The sequence below is a fragment of the Ambystoma mexicanum genome, chromosome 11, assembly GCF_040938575.1.
Source record: "Ambystoma mexicanum isolate Mex_15411 chromosome 11, UKY_AmexF1_1, whole genome shotgun sequence".
Classification (NCBI taxonomy): domain Eukaryota; kingdom Metazoa; phylum Chordata; class Amphibia; order Caudata; family Ambystomatidae; genus Ambystoma; species Ambystoma mexicanum.
In genome coordinates this window covers 427,876,632-427,896,068 of record NC_090934.1, presented here as the reverse complement: position 1 = coordinate 427,896,068, position 19,437 = coordinate 427,876,632, and the positions used below count along the sequence as shown (strand labels likewise).

Sequence of the window (19,437 nt, the reverse complement as noted above, 5' to 3'; positions counted from 1 at the left end):
GTGCTTTTGCAAATTTGGTGTAAATCCGTCCAGTAGTTTTTTTTTTAAATGACCAAAATATAAAGCAAAAAAATTAGTGATATCCCCGTTCGCTCCACGGACGGACTTCCCGGTGTCCTGAAATGCTCTGATTACTTACCAGCAATCTTCATTACTCCTATTCCTACTCTTCCTCGTCACAGTACTGACGACCCTCCTCACCCTCCCTGCGGGGAAGGTCCCATGCTCCGGCTTGGTAATATGAAACTGAGTGATGTGGATGTGGGAGAGGAGTTATAGGAATTTAAAGAAATGGAAGAAGGTCCTGTGTCGGAGGCCGGGGCCTCATGAAGTAAGTACTGGGACGAGGAAGAGTGGACGTGGAGGTAATGTTTGCAATTAAACAAAATGGGGGTGGTCTGAGAACGCTGTTCGTATTGTTCATTGTCAGGTTGAAAGTGTTCTAAGAACCCTCCTTATGTCCGTTGACATTACAATTTCCTATGGCCCTTACCTGACTTTTTGTCCACTAAACAAACGATAAATCAGCCTGCTGTGCGCCGACATTATGTGGTAATCCTATCACTTGCCCCATCCACCTGGCTGACCTGCTTTTGCGACACTAAATCATATCTCCCGCCCCTAAGCCTGACATTATCAAAGCATTCATATTCCCCGTCTCTCTCCATGACGTTACAGGGTGCGTAGCCAAACGCGCCCAGTCGTCTCCAGTCCTACGCGACTTTACACAGAATCCGGAAAACAACACAGATCATCTCACAACACAGCGTGCCACAATTCAGAATATGAAACTGTGATTTAAAAGCAAACAGCAAGATTGTACATTTCGTAAAGTACTTTTATTTGACATCAAATGTTTAGAGAATATTCAGCGATTTGCATTTGTCTTTGCTGTCGATCCACAAAAGTTCATCTTGAGTCACGCGCTGTTCCTTTGCGGTACACAGGGTGTTGGTTTATGATAAAAGAAGCACTATGGTTGCACTGATAATCAGAAGGCTGTTCCAACAACGAGGCATTAGACCACCATAATGGTTGGTATGTTGCTTCTAGCCGCTAGGACCGCGTAAGGGCATATTGGTACTTGGCGATTGTCCCATAAGATGGTGAGGGTCATGAAGTTGTTTAGAAGTAGCTGCACCTGGCAGTTGAAGAATCCGTCGGCCGGGGTCTGAAAATCATGGCATTGACAGTAGGGAAGGATGTACCTGTTTTAAAAACATAAATTACTCTCATGAGCCGATCTTTATTAAAAATATTCATTTTATTTATTAGGGCATGAAACTATTTGCTAGCGAGGATAGTGCAACAGAGTATGTTAACTTATTCCCACTAACCCACGCTCTCTCCTCTGACTTTTTCAGAGCCGTCTGAGTGCCAGGGGACCACTTCGGCGGTGATAGTGCACGGTACAAAACAATATGCCACATTGAACGAACAAGTACAACTTAACCGGGCTTTAACGCCACGCTATTGTTATTATATTCCGGTATAAAATAATCTAAACGGTTACTTACATTATATTGGCATTTTCCATTGTTTGCGCGTAATGCAGTCCCTAAATACGACTCCATCTGTGCCAACGATCTTTCTCATAGTGATATAATATATAAAAGCGGTTTAGTTTCAGAAATTTCATCCTTATCGTCTCTTACGTTTTTGCACCCCTCCTTCAAAAGAAGTCTTTTGGCACAATCCCTGTCTGTCAAGGTCAAAAAACAATAGAACCTTATAGTGCGAGTCGTGGGCCACTCCGGCCCGCGAGCAAAAAATGGAAGCAGCTGACCTTCACTGTGAACAAGCATAAATTCTTACTTTGCAACATTCTGTGTAAAGCCATCCCTGAGAAATTGCTTTTTACACTCCATCTTTGTATATTGTCTGTGTGCTAATGAAAAAAGTTTGTTAAAGGGAGTTTATGGTTAACTTGCGCTACTAAAAACCTATGAAATTCAGTAAAAAAACTTTGTTAACGGGACGTTATGGATAAGTTGCGCTACTAAAAACCTATGAAATTCAGTAAAAAAACTTTGTTAACGGGACATTATGGTTAAGTTGCGCAACTAAAAACCTATGAAATTCAGTGAAAAAACTTTGTTTAAAGGGACGTTATGGTTAAGTTGTGCTACTAAAAACCTATAAAATTCAATAAAAAAACTTTGTTAACGGGACATTATGGTTAAGTTGCGCAACTAAAAACCTATGAAATTCAGTGAAAAAACTTTGTTTAAAGGGACGTTATGGTTAAGTTGTGCTACTAAAAACCTATAAAATTCAGTAAAAAAACTTTGTTAAGGGGACGTTATGGTTAAGTTGCGCAGCTAAAAACCTATGAAATTCAGTGAAAAAACTTTGTTAAAGGGATGTTATGGTTCCAAGTAAAACCGAAAAACCCCTGAAATTCGCCAGTTATGGTAAACTAAGCAACCATAACTCACGCCACCACTGTGCACTGCTAAACCTAACACCCAGGACATCAAAGATGACATCACAAATGTCATTGATGACATCACTGATGACATCACATGTGCATTTACCTTTCATGAAAAGTCTGTACAAGGGATTCTTAGTGTAATGTTAATAGACCGGCGCCATACTGTCGCTTTTGAAAGTGGGACGTCAACTTCTAGCAGGAGATTTGATGACACGAAAGGTGGGAATAGCTAAAACGAAGGTAGCCTCACGGAGGAGCCAGCTAAGTGTACGTGCTAGCAGATAAGACAAAACTTCCGCATCGTTGTGCCGGAAGCAGCAGGAAGTCTCTATTTTTTCCCTTCTGACACCGCGGAGCGGTGAAGCGGAGCTGTGAGGCTGAGGTGTGAGCCAGTCTGCAGCAGTCCGCATCCTTGTGCCGGAAGCAGCAGGAAGCCTCTATTGTTTCCCTTCTGACACTGCGGAGAGGTGAAGCGGAGCTGTGAGGCTGAGGTGTGAGCCAGTCTGCAGCAGTCCGCTGCAGACGCGTAGCCGAAGCCGTATGGAACCAGAGGTTCATCCCTCAGAAGGAGCAAAGAGCGTGAAATCTCTTGCGAAGACCCGACGCCCAGCTAAAACAACAATGTCGGGGTTGGGGGGAGAAATGAGCTCGGGGAGAAGGAGGAGTAAGTCGGACTCAGCATCAAGATCGTCCACAACCACTCTGATGGTGGATTTCCTCTCAAATAACTCCAAAACTCCGTGATTGAAGTATCCCAAAGAACCCTCACAGGTGGCGGCGGATAAAACAGACGAAAAGGAAGAAGTAAGTTCAAGTTCACCTGAGCCGCGGGACCAGGCAGGAAACCCTCCCGAGCTGGGGGTGCTGAGAGCTCCCGAGCTCCCAACGGACGAGCAGCCGGATGTGCAGCAAGAGCCGGCGTTCCCGGAGTCCCGAGAGGTAGTGGGTCTCGCAGGGCCGTGCACGCTGTCTCCCGCACCTCGGGGCCAAAGAGTAGTAGATCTGACGGACGGAGGCGAGGGGCGGCCGGAGACGGATTCCCTGTCCCCGCTGACACCAGACGCAAACAGCAAAGGTCCGTGGAGCGGACCACCGAAGTGCAATACACCTAACAGAGGCCTTCGAAGGGTGACAGAAACAGCCGAGACAGTGAAACTCGATGAATTAACTGAATATAACAAGTGAAACATCCTCGCGCCGGCCGACGAGCAAGGCTGAGAAAAAAACTCTGCACGAGGAGGGGGGAGCGGTGTCTATACCGATGACCAAACCGTCAGCCACTACAGAAAAAGGCAAACAGACGGCAAACTCGTTACGCATTCAAGTAATGATACATGACACAAATCACGACGGTGTTAAAAGCCATAAAAACCAGCAAGGTAGGAGTAAACCCCCGGCTCGGGTTTCCTACCTTTTGAGTGACCACGGTGACAGAAAGACAGGCACTGAGACCGAGAAAGAGTCGGATTCAGATGAAGGAGGTTCTGAGAGCGACAACAAGACTGAGGGAGAGCCGGAGGACTCAAAGAAGGAAACGGACGGCGAGCAACTGTTAACGGGAGCAGGCGCTATAAGAAAAAAGAGAAATAAAGTCAATACACCAGCTAAAGCCAGACCCCAAGGAGTAAAGACGACTGTTAATAGGAGACCTGTTAAGAATAACATGCTGCCGGAACAAAAACCCAGAAAAGGTCCTAAAAGACAAATCCCAAAAGGGCTCCCCAACCCCCTCCTGTCTTGCCCCCTAAAAGTGTTTTTTATACAACAACATAAAAGAAAACAGAGCATCGAGACAGAAATATCAGATGCAGAGATGCTGGAAATACTAATGAACCCACAGCCCACCCAAAAACAGAGGAGAACCGAGCTACCAACAGTACCAAGGGACAAACTAGGGTGGTTGGAGTGCATCCAGCCCCAAACTACCACGACACCCACTTATGAGCTAGATAAGGATACTGAAAATCCTAAAGCAGCGAAGAGCCCAACGAGTCGACAAAGGGACCCAAAGGGCCTCCCCATGAGGAAACCTGAGAGGGCCCGGACACAAAGCCCCTCTAAAGGGTGTCCATTAAAAATAGAGAAGATTCTGATCCTGGACGAGGTCCAAGAAGAAGAGATGGGAAAGGAGGGACCTTCGGATTGGGACCCCACTCAAACGCTGCTAGCACATCAGAACAGAGAAGATCGCTGGGCCTGGACTAAGCCACATCTGTCCAAGGATCAGCCAAAACTGGATAAAGGTCAGCCCGCTAGGAAATGCGGATCCCCAAGAACTGAGGTAAACGTCGACAGGAATCGAAGATTAACAGAAGAAGGTTTGAGTCTGGAACCGCCAGCTCCGTCGAGAAGATCGGAGAAAATTCCAGCTTCACCAAAAAAGAGACGACTTAGCGAAATTGCAGTTGCATTACAAAACGAATCCCCGAACAAGAAACCGGACATGATTGCTATCATGTCGGCAATGACAATCGTGCTGGCACCGTTTTGCAAACTGTATGATTCAATCAAGGAGAATGTACAAGACAATACAGCAATCCTATCTAACATGATGGAGAAACTGACACAGATGGAAACTCTCCTACCAGCAACTGTTGAAAAAATGCTTAAACTGAATAACCAGTGCGAAAAGAAAATCGAAGCAGTGGAGAAAAAGGTGGAGATTGTGGACACCCAGGCTGAAACACCACCAGGAAGAGCCCTATGTCCAGAAGGGCCGCAGAATCCATCGAATCAGAAAACACACTGGGAAAGGAAAATTGAAATACTGGAAAAAAAGATCGCCAAGATCGAAAATCTGAATAGAATGTCGTTAATAAAGACCTCGGCCAGTGATTCCTCAATGGACGAGGCCACGGCTCAGTCGAAGAGAAAAGGAAAAACTGGGCTGGTCCTGAACCAAGAAAATACAGAAGGGATCCAAAGGGCTAAGCAGCCGAACCCTCAACCATCGATAAATGGCCAGACGGAAAGGCAAACCAATCCTAAGAAGGAGCTAGAAAGGAGGGCCCAATCGGCCACGAGAGATTTGATGGAGGAGACATTATGCCGAACAATAATCGACAAGAGGACAAGATATGGCCAGCGGCGACTAGTCCTCCAAGCTCGCCGAAAACAGTAGATGAGTTCCTGGAATGTACAGACCTAATGAATATCTCGACTTATTCAGATAAAGTCTCAAAAGCGGCAATGGAAGCTCGCACAGAAGTGGGTCAAAAAAAGGGAGCCTTAACAAGAGACGAAAATCTCCCAGCCGAGACCGTAAAAGAAAAGGTTGGACAGACTAAGCGGGCTAACAGAGCAGTAAGCCCGAGATTGGATTCGAGGACCGATGAGGAGAGGACCCACAGTCTGGCATCTAGATCAAGAAGGAGCCCGTATAAAGAACGATCAACTCAAGAAGAGACGGACAAGCAAGAGAGTCCACGGAGGTATTGCCCAGATAATGGTGGGCCAGAAATCGGAACAAAAATCAAAAGAAGAGATACGAGTGTTCAAGCTGGAACAAATGGAAGCAGACAACAACGTCCTAATCCTAAATAGACCAACCGTACTACAAATTACAAAGAAAGTGAAAATCCTGAAGAGGATTAGAACAGAGGATTTGGTATTGGTGGAACCCTACCATAGGGAAAAGAGGGCGAAAGTATTCTTGCACTTGAAAGCAGCCGCCATTATACACATCAATGAATCAGTATATCTATAACTAGAACAAATGGGCTTCGCTTGACGGAACTAAAAAGGCAGAGGTGCAGTCAAGATGTTGAACAAGAAAAAGTGGAGAAGCCTAAAGTGCAGTACCATTATAGGTCAAAAACGGAAGATCAATACCGTCAAAATCAAAGATATAATCAACAAGAGAGGCAAGAGACATCCAGACGGCCGTATCAGCAAGAGAGGGGTGCGAAACGGCAAACTGAACTGAGGGAGAGAGGTGACACAAACTCAAGATCCTACCGAAATTTAAAGGAACAGCCGGACCAAACCCAGTATCCCGCAAGAACGGATAGAGAGGAACAGAAACTAAATGCCCGGGCGGGCAATCCAGGGCGAGAACAACGAGAGGTCAGAATGAACAACCACGCAAGTCCCAAAGAAAAAAGGGAATATGAAAAACAACCATGGAAGTGGCTAGGTCCATGGAAGTGGAAGTGGCTAACGTCGACTTGGAATAAAAAATACGCTAAATAGCAACGACCTGGGTTAGCTTGCACCGACGAGAACATCGATGAAAAAAGTAGCAAGCGACCCATCATAGATTCATACTCTCTTGGCTCTTGGAACACGAGAGGTCACATGCACCTTACTACACCGGGAGATGTCGACCTAAGCCAGTTCGACGTAATATGTCTGCAGGAAACCTGGTTGTTAAAACAACCATCACTGGATGGGTTCTCAGCGTTGATCTCGCTGGCAGTCAAAGGCCTGCTCGGCAGACCGTCTTCAGGTCTGTTAACCGCGGTCAAATCCGGTACAAGTTTTAGCAACCCAGAATGTGGAAACAGTCCTATGAAACACTGATCATCCTGACCTCCCAAATTCAGGGGAAGGCTAAGACGGAAAATGCCTTCCAAAACACTGTGGCCATCATAAACTGTTATTGGAATCCTCAGCGAACGCCAATAAAAACCTTCTGCGACAACATAATCGATATGATTGATCAGCTATATGTGGAATTTGATCAAATTGACTTGATCATCTGTGGCGATTTCAATGCCAATTGTACGGAGACCCTGGTGGACCAACAACGCTCCAAATACAAACAGGGCGCAGTGGACTCCACCATCAAGAGAGGAAAGGCCTGGAATGAGGTTATGAGCTCGAGAAGCATTCAAAACGTTGCTTCCCTGTTTCCCAATCAAATGAATATACCGACATGGGAACGAAATGGCTCCAAAGCAACACTGGACTATATCTTTGTGTCCAATGGTCTTACGCAGGGTTTGAACAGCTTTAATGTCCTAAAAACCACCAACAGCGACTATAACCTATTGAGATGCTCGTGGCAAATTACAAACTCAAAACCAAGAGCTTATGATTGGGCTATCGAGTCTAATACACAACAGACTCTACTTCGGCTTACAGAACAAGACATTGCCAAAATAAAGCAGAGCTGGGAAATGAAAGGTAGTAACCAGACCAAGATAGACATCAAAGAAAGACCAAACTACCTGCCCCTGCTACTCGGCTTCCAAGTAAAGGGATTAAAGAGAGTTAAGGAACTGGTGCACTCGACCCATACGTATGACAAAGAAGTGGTGAATGAAAGAAAAGTGGTCCGCAGACTGCTAAAAATAGCAAAGAAAGCTAATACAACAGATGATTGGAAGAACTGGCGTCTGGAAGCCAAAAGATATAAAAACTGGCTCAAACAACACAGAGCCATTCAATACCAAAGGGACGCAGATGAAATGATGCACAAATTACAATAAAAAAAATCTAGTGAATTCTGGACGCTGATAAGACACAAATTCCACCCAGACTGCCTCTCCATCCAATACGGTTGCCGAAGAAAGGTGGATACAATACTTTGCGACTGAATTTGAGAGCCCCTTGGGAGCCACTGAAATAAGTAAACACCCCTCGGATATACCTTGGATCGACCTATCTAATGTTGAAGACATTGAAACGGCGATACGGAAATTGAAAACATCCAGAGCACCTGGCCCCGATGGCCTAACCAACACGGATTTAAAAATGTCACCAACAAAATGGTCAGAAATGATCAGCAAGATTTTCGAGGCCTGTTGCGCAACGAAGATGGTTCCGGAATCCTGGCTAAATGTAGTGATAGTCCCCATTTATAAAAAGGGTCTGAGACAAGAACCGGCGAGCTATAGACCGATCGCCCGTTTGGATATTATGGGCTAAATATATGAAACCCGTCTCGTAGCACATTTTCGAACATGGGAGAAAAATAGTCAGTCTAAAGTTCAACTGCAAACAGGCTTCCAAAAAAATGGATCCACCTCAATCAATCTATTGCCGCTGAATATTCTGAAAGCTAAAGTCAAGGAGGGATCGCCAAGGGTATACCTGGCTTTTGTGGACCTGTCCAAGGCGTTTGATAAGATCGTCCGGCCCAGTTTATGGGCCAAGCTGCAAGGTTGGAAAAGTCCAACGAATATTTTGGATCCCATAATGGCACTTCACACGCATATAAAAATGAGAGTCAAATTAAACCACCAGGGTGCTCTGTCAGAAGAAATCATAGTGACGCGAGGAGTTAAGCAGGGGTGCCCCTTGGCGCCAGCCCTGTTTATAGCCTTCTTAGGCGACTACCAATATTCAGAAACCAACATCCGATCTTTCCCCCCAAAAATTGGGAAAATGTAGATCCCCCGCCTTTTGTATGCTGACGATGTCATTCCCATTGACCAAACAAAGGTGGGGTTGCAAAGAAAATTACACAACTTGGAAATCTATATTGCTAAAAACCAGTTGGAGATAAACAAAACCAAGACAAAGATCATGCTGTTGGAGAAAGTTCCCAGCAAAACCACGAAGAATCTAACCCTGTTCCTTGACAACACCAAAATTGAAATAGTAAACACCTTTAAATATCTCGGTGTACAACTGGATAGTTCCAAAACTGAAAAGAGTCTCCAAATCCAACTATGGGGAAAAGTGAAATGCCTCACCGCCCAAACAAGAGCGATAGATCGCAAGTTCGGCAAATTTTCCTTAATTCCGGCAATAACATTCTACAAAGCCAAGGTGGTGCCGGCCCTACCCTATGGAACGGAGGCCTCGCTCTATCTCCCACGTAACATCTGGAGTACGCTGGAAGGCCATGTGTGGAAGACAGTGTTAGGCTTACCTAAATCAACTGCCATGTCAGCCATTAGGAGAGAGCTAGGGCTGGTGTCTTTGGCTTCTATGGTAGACCAAGGTGCCATGCGCCTCTATAGAAGAATCATCATGGCCGACATGTTACCCATCTTCAACACCTTTCGTGAAGAAACTCAAACCGGCAATTGTGTGGCCCTGAAAAACTGGGTTAAAATGAGATCAGACAAGCTGGCTAAAATTGAATGTTCTGACAAAGAGTTGAAAGAAAACCCAGATCGAATTAAAAGAAAAACGGAAGATCTGGACTGGATCACTACAATAGACCAAGCGGTGAGGAACAAACTCCTAAATCATCTGCCCCCTACATTCAACAAGGTAAAAAAACCATTGAACTACTGTGCTAAGTTCCCTGATAAAAAAACTGAGAAGCCTGATTATGAGAGCAAGACTCCATCTGTTACCGACAAGGGAGATCAGAGGAGCTGGAGCCGAGAAACGGTGCCGACTCTGCAAAAAGGAACTATCCATCGAAACTCTGAAGCACCTGGTGATGGAATGCACAAGCACGAACGAAAACCGAAATCTCTACCTCCCCCCGCTGGCCGAGAAATTATGGATATTCCAAATGGACGAGCTATGGGCAAGATTAATCTCTGGAGAGAACGCTAGATGGACCCAAGCGTTAGCCAAACTTATCGAACTTGTGTCCGGCCAGATTAACCATCCTGGCACTGTAGGCGCCTGAACTCCGGACTCCGGCGCAGCATAATGGGAAAGGAGCGTCCAGGGATTGCTAAATTGACAAGTAGAACTTCAGGTGCCAGGTTGTGGGGGAGGTCTTTGTCACATCGCTTCGGCTGTCTGGAGAATCATATTGACGATGAAAAAACTCTTTTGACAAAACTTAGTTGTAACTGAGTAAAGTTCAATAAAAAAATAAAAACCAACAAAAAAGTGTCAAGGATTACTGGAATAAATATCAAGTGCTAATCAGTGCATTAAGCTATGCATTGATATAAATAGCATTCTATTATTAACTTCAATCCAGTATACTAAGGTACTCATGTAGAAACATAGGCATTGTGTGCAGCATACATGATGGAGGTGCAATATTCATAAGCTTGAAATGTTGAATATTGAAATGATAACTGTTTTCATATTAGAGTTTTGCGTATAGTGAAACTTGTGATAAGTAGGTAAGAAACCCACTTACTACATAATTGCATTATTATAGACAAATCACAAAGAGACAATACCAGATACAAATATGAATATATACAAAGACATTGAAGTAAGAAAAAGAAACAGCAATAGTAGCAGAAAGTGTTCATAACCTAACTGATTACCTTTATGCAGAGAAATGATTGCTCTGTTTCAAAGCTGTTACTTACCCTATCTATATATATCACATGATGTGTCTGGACCCTAAGGAAAATAGCGTGAGTACAACATATAAAAATATGAGCATATACAGGGAAAGTACAGTAATAAAAAAACATCAAAACTATTAGAAAGTGCTGATAACTCTACTGATAATTTTAATGCACAAAAAGGATTGCTGTCTTTCAAGGTTGTGTCTTCCCCTATGTATATGTTTCATATGATATGAGTGGACCATAAGGGAATTATAGTAAGAACATACTTGAAGGATAAGTCTACAAATTTACAATTTTTAGTTCCTGACTGTTACTGAAGAAAATCATGTGGCCTAGATATGTCAGGAAAGGAAAAAAGGGGGCGTCAGACATGTGATGTCATCAGTGATGTCAGTAATGACATTTGTGATGTCATCTTTGATGTCCTGGGTGTTAGACTTAGCAGTGCACGGTGGTGGCGCGAGTTATGGTTGCTTAGCTTACCATAACTGGCGAATTTCAGGGGGTTTTCGGTTTTACTTGGAACCATAACGTCCCTTTAACAAAGTTTTTTCACTGAATTTCATGTTTTTAGTTGTGCAATTTAACCATAACGTCCCGCTAACAACATTTTTTACTGAATTTCATAGGTTTTTAGTAGCACAACTTAACCATAACGTCCCTTTAACAACGTTTTTTCACTGAATATACATATATATTACAAGCAGTTGACGATAGTGTTCTGTTACACCCTGCCCTTCTCCCCACAGTAGCAGTGAATGTGGCACATTGGGGTAAATCTTAATCTAGGGTGCGTGCCTTTTTTAACTTGGAGTTTAGTTGTTAAGACATGTCATAGCTGCAAAAAAAAAATACATTCCGCTTTCAATATTTGCAAAGGTTAGATTGTAAATGCAGGAGTCAAATCTTGAGGTACTCGCTATAAATCTTGACCAAAGTGAATTTTCTGTCCCCTATTTTTGTAAATTTAACAAGGGCGTGGGAACACCTCTTCTGAGAATGAACATGGGTCAAATACCCTGCTCTATGGGATTTCTCCCACTCAGGAAGGACTACAGCCACGTTTTAGTTCACTACACCCTTCACAGAGAATTGTCTATTTGCATATCAGTCTGGTCGCACCCACAAGGACAGTTCAGCACCAAAATGCTAGGCAATTCTCCTTTGAACAAGAGTACAATCAGCAACCCCAGACAGGTGTTTCGGCCTAGTCGGGCCTCATCAGTGAGGTGGAGCTGTGCCTCTCTGAGCACAGTGATCAAGGGCTTCATGTCTAGATTACCCTAGGTAATGTAGGGTGAAACGCCAAGTTTTACTAATCAAGCAAGGGTGTTGGAGCCCCTCTACTGAGAACAAACATGGGTCAAATACCCTGGTCTATGGGATTTCTACCACCCGTGAGGGTCTACAACGAGACTTTTGCCCCCACCCCCTTTTACTTGCACTCTCTCCTCTTTAACCTGCACTTTAATTCCAATCCTTGCACTAAGCATTTGCGCTAACTGGCACTACCTCCACCCCCCTCTCCATCGCACTTCTTGATACTGCACTTGCATGATACGAATGTCACAAGGCATAGTAGGACCGTTATTGCTATCTTACAAATATCCAATAAATGAAATAGACCAAAAAAACGTCAGCTTGAATAGTCCAAGTCAGAGTTCAAATGCAAGATTCGCCCAGATCCAGGGGATAATTGCATCCGAAATGTTCATATTACTTGCTCACAAATAGTTTATAGTTGTTGCTATTCATTATATATATCTGATTTATAAAGAACAAACCTAGCTGGAAATAAGCAGAGCACTGGGGACACGCCCAAGAGATTGCAAGAAGGGCTCAAGGGTAGCTGAGTTTTCTGGAAGGGGTAGCAGCAACAGGCGATGAGGGGCTCCACTGTGACTTCCCAACCACTCCTGGAAAGGTGCAGGGGACAGGATGGAGCATTGTGGAACCCTGCAGGTTACTGGCTGTTGCAGGTGGGCCTTTGGGGCCATCTGGATGAAGGGGTGTTATGCGCTTATAAATCACTTTGAAAACTGCACTCGTTTAACCCTTCGGCTAACAGTTTCAGTGAGCAGACACCATGTAACAAGAGCCAGAGTAGCACTCCCTCTTCTCAGACACATGGGTTGATGTAGCCCGGGCTCATAATCATTTAGGAAGGAACTGGTACTCCTTCTACCCATTCGCCACAGCCCACGCTGTTCCCACGTTAAGTGCACTTGACAGTTTCTGCATATTTACCACAGGTCACACCACATTAACTGCACCCACCAAACATCTGAACGTTCGCCATCATCTCCACAATCACCAAGGAAATGGGGCTCTCCACCTGTTGATGACCTACACCTTGTAGCTAACTGCAGAACTTGGGCCTGGGCTACATTCTCCACCTTTGTTTCTTTCCCACGCCTTTCTTTTTAAATGTGGCTTGTCAGACCCCCATCATATTCCTATTTAGAGGACACCCATGGAACCACCCACAAAAACAGTCATGTGTCTATCCATCCACCCCTCATATCTACGCGCACACGCCCATTCATCCACCCACAATGTGATGACTCCAGACACACATCTCACTTGATTCACTCTCCATGGTCCTCTGACATTCCCTCGACTCACTCTCACTATGTGCCCCATGACCACAATGGCCCATCCTTCAATGAACTATCCACTCCAACATCTGGACCTTCCAAACAAGCTTCATCCAATTTACAGTATTGCGGTATGCAAGGGTCAAGACCTAAAACAAAAATTGGGGGACTCATTAACATAACAATTGAATGTGGTGTCACCAGAAATTAGCATACCAAGGTGCCCTCTGAAAAAGGTTGGGGAGCTCTGTAAAAAAAAGGGGGGGGGACTCTGTCCATGTGACGAATCAACTTCCAGGGCACCAGTGGTCCAGGTATGAATATCGGTTTCTCAACCATCAATCAACCCCACACCTCTGGTACACCAGATAGGATCCAAACAGATTGAATGCAAGTGAATTATAAGACCGCCTTGTACAATTTTGGTAACGTGGACAGAACGGCAGGCTTATATCTGCAAGGTCGTGTTTCGTTGGTTAGTTGCAACACAGCGTAAATACAATTATTACCCAATGATAAAAGGGACTGTCCAGTCAAGGTTTATACAAATATCTACTTTATTATTACTACAACAGACAGTTCTAGCACACTACAATTACAACCCACACTGTAAAGGAACACAGAGGACAGACAGTTTCACAAAGGAAAGGGATGCACTCTGCATAGTGACAGGAGTGTAGTAGGTAAAGCAATCAGTCTTACTGTTCAAGGTTATTTTTTTCCAACACCAAAGGGGTAAAGGGTCAGAACTGTCTCTAGGGGCCTTCAGAGAAGGACCAAGGGGGGTTGGGGGGGCAAAAGATCCACAGTGTAACTGGTGCTGAAGAAGTTCTTGGTGCTCAACAGCGTCGAGGCGGTTCCAGGGTGATTTGCAGCCCGCGAGACAGAGTTAGTGGGGGGAGAAAGCTGCGGGTACCAGGCGGCAGGCAGTTTGGCAAGCAAGGCTGAACAGATGTCTGCAGGCTGCCTGACGCGGTGGCTCAGGGACAAAAATCGTCTCTGTGCTGGTTGCCAGATCTGGAATGGTCGAGGTGTCTCAGATAGGTTTGGCAACTGTGGCATGACCACAGCCAGCGGTGCAGCCAGATGCGGTTCGAGGACTTGAGTGGTTCGAAATTGTCCTTAAAAAGATGGACGCTGGATGATGCTTGTGCGGCACACCTCCTAGCTTCTTTGCAGGGGTTGTGTCCTATCAGGCAAAAGAACTAAAGCTCAGGAGGGTTTAGCAGGCAACGGCCTTGTCCTTTGTCCAGAGAATCTCTGGCACTCCACACCTATGAAGCTTGCTGTCAGAACCTAGCAGGGCACGCTGTGTGCTGGCTGGCTACCAGTTTTGGAGCTGCTGGACATGTTCTCTGAGTCCGGTATCTCCCTCTGTTCCCATGGAGATATTTAGGGGAGGGTTCTTTCTTCCCTCTTGGAACTCCTGGCCTTCATTCACTGTCAGAAGATGTAAGGTAGACTGTACCTTCAGCTCGGGTCCAAATGAGTCCTCCTTCTTACTCCTTGCGAAGTCTTCAGATCATCTGATCAGTGAGGGGTTCAGCACTCTTTTAAAGACAAACGGGCACAGGGATTGATGTAGGCCAAGCGTAACTTAAGGGAACCAATCCTGGGTCTCCACCAACAATCTTCATTGATGATTCAGGTCAGAACCTGGGTGCTTGGCAACAGACAGTGGAAGGATAACAACATACTTCTAAGTCCCACCCATCTTCCTCTTTGCTGTACATCAAAGTGTCTCCCAAATTAACCGAGCCCTATGCAGCGCTTGATCACAACATAGACCTCCTTTGAAGTAGGGGGTTGCAGGCAGACTTTCATCACCTACAATTCACATACTTCTCTGCTCTGAAAGGAGTGGTTCCAAACAACACATTCACTGCCCTTTCATACCAAGGAGGGGTGTTAGTACCAAGTTGACACATTGCATTACAAAGAGGCGTTGGCGTCTGGTCTCCATTGTCACTTCCTGCACCAAGGCCTTCCCTGAGGCCTGCTAATTAACATTCTTCAGTATTCGCTGCTGCCAGCAAGGTTTGACAATGGAGATGCAAATCCATGGGGACTTGAAATTCTAATCAGGCTGCCTAGGGTCAAAGGCTTTTGATGTACCCACAGCTGTCAGGTGTTAGCTACACATGACAGGGGAGGGTGGCGCTGGTAAGCTGTGTCCTCCCAGAGTACATGACTATTTTTCTGCTTTTCAGTGAGCGTGGAAAATGTGCACGAGAGTCGCCCCATCATTCATTCTTTTAAACAAACAAAAAAAGCCCAGGCAAGCACACTCTTCCCGTGCGGATGGCCGAATTCCTCACAGTCCCGCGTGTACCCTTGACTTGAGCTATGTCCTTCTTCCTTTCTCTGCCCCTCCAAGCCTGCCATGAGCACTGACTGGCAAGGTGTGAAAAGGTAGGGGTTGGCGTATTCAATGCCAGGACGCACACTACAAACCAGAACACATCAAAGTGGTTGTAGTGGCTGGGTACCGATGCACCCTATGATGGCTAAACATTGCCCTAGCGGGTTGCTCTATGCAAGATGGTGGTGCCTGGGCACAAGTCTGAAGCCAGTGATATGAGGCTGTCGATGGGACATGCTCTTTTTCTACGCACATAAGGCATAGCCGGGATGCATGAAGATGCCCCTAGCTATTTAATTGGTAAATCGGGGCATATGTTGCTGTCCCTAGGAATTTCCTTATGTAGCCTGAGCACATGGGGCTGTGCAACCACATGGGCATATGATGGTGGAACTTGGGGAGAGGAGAGCTGTTTTTTGCCACATAATGATTGCAGCATTGGTATGTAGTGCTTGTTACCACAGTTTAATAGTATTGTAAATGCAAGGTGTTCCTGCTAAGCATATGAATGGAAGGTATCTACCTCGGAAAGGAAACAGGCGAGTCTGATCTGCAGGGATTCAAACCCGTGACTGTAGCTCAGAAGCGAGTGTGTAATTCCCTGAGCCCTCCTCCTGGAATGGCAGGTCAATTGTATAGGTGGCTTTCCATCTGCATGGCATATGATGGTTGTGTATGGGTATGTGTAGCATTTGGATGCCGTGTGATGGTGGTAACTGTGCACACAAGGTGGACCCTCCACACACGAGGCTGTTGCTGGCAAATTAAGATGGAAATGGAAAACAAAGGGGGGTCTGGGAATTTCTCACGAACACAGCCCAATGTCCTGTTCTTGGGCGAATAACCCCTGGGAGAGACTCTACCAAGTCTTAAGCTCACTGTCCCTTTCACAGAGAAGAAATGTCCCTGTATATTAGTCTTTGTCCTGCCCATGGGCAGTCCAGCACCGAAATGCTAGGCGATTCTCCTCTGAACAAGAGTGCCAACAGCAACCCCATACACTTGTTTCAGCCTTGTTGGGCATCATCAGTGAGGTGAAGCTGTGCCTCTCCAAGAACAATGAGCAAGGGGTCCACGTCTGGATCGCCCTGGTAACATAGGGTGAGATCTAAATTTAATTTATGCAAAACAAAGGGGGGTCTGGGAATCTCTCTACCAGCACAAACACAACCCAATGGCCTGTTCTTGGGTGAATAACCCCTGGGAGAGACTCTACCAAGTCTTTAGCTCACTGTCCCTTTCACTGAGAAGAAATGTCCCTGTATATCAGTCTTGGTCCTGCCCAGGGGCAGTCCAGTACCGAAATGCTAGGCAATTCTCCTCTGAACAAGAGTATCTGTAAGATGGAAATGGGCCTATGGTGGTGAGATCTTTGCATGTCATAAAATACCTGAGTCTCTCGGCACATGGTTTATAACACCAGGCTGCGCCTATTGGGCTGTTCTCAGCACATGATGCAGTACCTGGGCATATGTGACTTTTCAGAGCATCAAGTGTTATGAACAAGGTTTCCTGGCTGGCTAAGGCATCTGAAGCTGTTAGTTGGCTTATAACGGGTTTTCATGGTGATATGATGGTAGTACTCGGGCATATAATGTGGTACCCGGGCATATGAGCTGTTCCTAGCTTGCCTGCCAAACAAAAGTTGACCTAAGACTATGACTCTGTGCTTGGGTAAGTGAGGCTATCCATGGGCATTTGGGATCGTACAGAGCACCTGGGCATGTTAAGCTGTTCCTGGGCATATGAGGTTAGCCCTGCTGTCATGGTGATGTCCCCAGCATTTCATGCTGTATCTGGGCATATGATGGATGATCATGAGCACGTGATGGTTCATGCTTCTATTGGATGGATAGCTGGGTGTGTTGTCCACGAATCTGAACAGGCTATAATGTCCCTCACTTTGATTATATTTGGTGTAAAGTTCCCCTTCTATTCATTGGGAGTTTTGTGACCAAATAGAGGCAGTAGGCAGAGTTCATTTAGTCACTGAGCAAGAATATAATTGTGTGCATATAGTATGGGGTATTTTATTCCTTATAATGCAGGGATGAAACCATAATTCCCGTTTAATACCTTAATATTTGCCTACTGAGATCTAGTTGTTGATATTTAAAGTCACTGTGAGATCTTTTGGGATGAAACAAGTTACATGCAACTTTAAAGTGCTGCAAAAATATTTTAAATAGTTTGATAAAAATGCATTTAAAAGCCCTTTTGATAGCTCTGGCCGCTAACCCCGTTCCAACACTTGGAACGTGGGCTTAAGGCCATTAGCACCATGGGCTACCAAATAAGTAACCTGGGGTGCTTAAAAAAAAGAATGTTCCTTTGAAAATGCTTTACAAAGAGGGCCAACATAGAAAGGCAATGGCGGGGCTCCATATGAAGCCCCTCTTCCCTTTCTATGGCAGCCTGCAGGAGGCAAGGGGAAGGAGCAGATGTGTGGTGGCACTTGCCACTGCCGAAATAAGTTAGGTAGGGGGGGCAAAAAGAAGAAAAAAAAGGGGACGTGCCGGGGGAAGATGGCGGCGGGGGGAACAAGCCATCAAGCAGCATGGAACACAGGCTTTCAGTGGTGGTTCAAGCCTGCGTTCCTTGCCACCTGATTGGCTGGCACACCCCCCCCCCTCCCCGCAGGTTGCTAATGGTGAGTATTTACAAGATTGTATGCCGTTATGGCACACCGATATGTGCTCTCATTACCGAACTCTGAGGCCTGAGCCTGTAAGACCCCTGTAGCCTGCATGGTAGCCTTGATTTCCAAGCATGCATGATCGCAGTAACCTGAAGGGTATATCTACTTTCTAAGGCCATGGAGCAGGAGACCTCTGTGATTTTTCATTTTCAATCCAAGTACATTATCAGTCTCATTTTGGCCCAGAATCTCATCGGATAGGGCAGAATGGGAAAATGAAAGAAAATGGGAGGTGGTTGTGCCAAAAAGCAGTCCCAGAATAGTTCAAAGATCTGTTGGCCGATGGTATGTAACCCAACGGATTTGGGAAATTGTGCTGAAAATGGCACCTGCCACCGCCACCTACTTTGACTTGTTGGGATAGATAGGGGGGTGATATGCTTAGCGGCTGTGCCTCGTTGGAGGCCTCATCGCATCATGGAACTGCTGTTAAACGTGGCCCGTTTCAGATTCAAGCCACGAGTCTCTGCTCCTGCTGTCCTTATTTGTCATTGACTGTAGCTAACTTCTTTGGTTCGGCTTGCCTGCCAATATGGTCTCCAGTCCTCTCTGGCTCTTCCAGGACATCCCAGTTCTCCTGGGTTGTCTGAAGGGTGGCCCTGGGTCTCTAACGTCTTTCTGTGGAGGGTCTCTGATTCTCCGTGGTTCTCTGGCAACCCCTGGTTCTTCCGGTCTCTGCCTTGCATCTATTGCTCACCATGGCATCTGCAATCATCATTGACTGGCTCAAGCAGTCCCTGGGGTTTTTGGCAGTTACTGAGAACCCATGTTGTCCCTTTATGCCCCTTGCCCTCGGGTGCTGGCCCTGTGCCTGGTGTCTTTAGCTCACCTTTGGGGACTACAGCTCGCAGTGGCTATCCATAGCGTCTTTCCAGCTCGCCCTGATCGTGATTAGGGCCTGTCTTCCCTCGCTGTTCATGGAGTCTCCAGCTCGCCCTGGCTGTCGGTGTGCTATGCAGCGCCCGCTCAATGTGCAGCGGGGTCTGCAGCTCACGGGCCCTCCCTGGCGGCCCCCTTGTTGTTCTTCCCGGAGTCACATTGGCTGCCTCTCGCCGTGCTGTCCCTGGCTCTCACTGGCAGCACCTGGCAGTGTGCACATCTCTTGGCTCCTTCGGGAGCGCTGACTTCATGCATCTTTAATGCCCTCGCTCTCTGCAGTGGGGAGGAGCTGCAAGGAC

At 45.9% G+C, this 19,437-nt stretch overlaps 1 protein-coding gene and 1 long non-coding RNA gene across 3 annotated transcripts in view; one reads left to right on the top strand and one right to left on the bottom strand.

The window, feature by feature from the left end:
• Positions 1-19,437, top strand: part of MAPK8IP1 (mitogen-activated protein kinase 8 interacting protein 1) — a 499,492-nt gene that overhangs the window by 217,019 nt on the left and 263,036 nt on the right. The gene's annotated exons all lie outside the window — the stretch shown is intronic.
• LOC138503484 (uncharacterized) lies at positions 818-19,329 on the bottom strand. Its single transcript, XR_011279647.1, has 2 exons — positions 19,089-19,329; positions 818-1,208 (listed from the first exon to the last, which is right to left on the bottom strand). It is a non-coding gene; the product is annotated as an uncharacterized lncRNA (long non-coding RNA).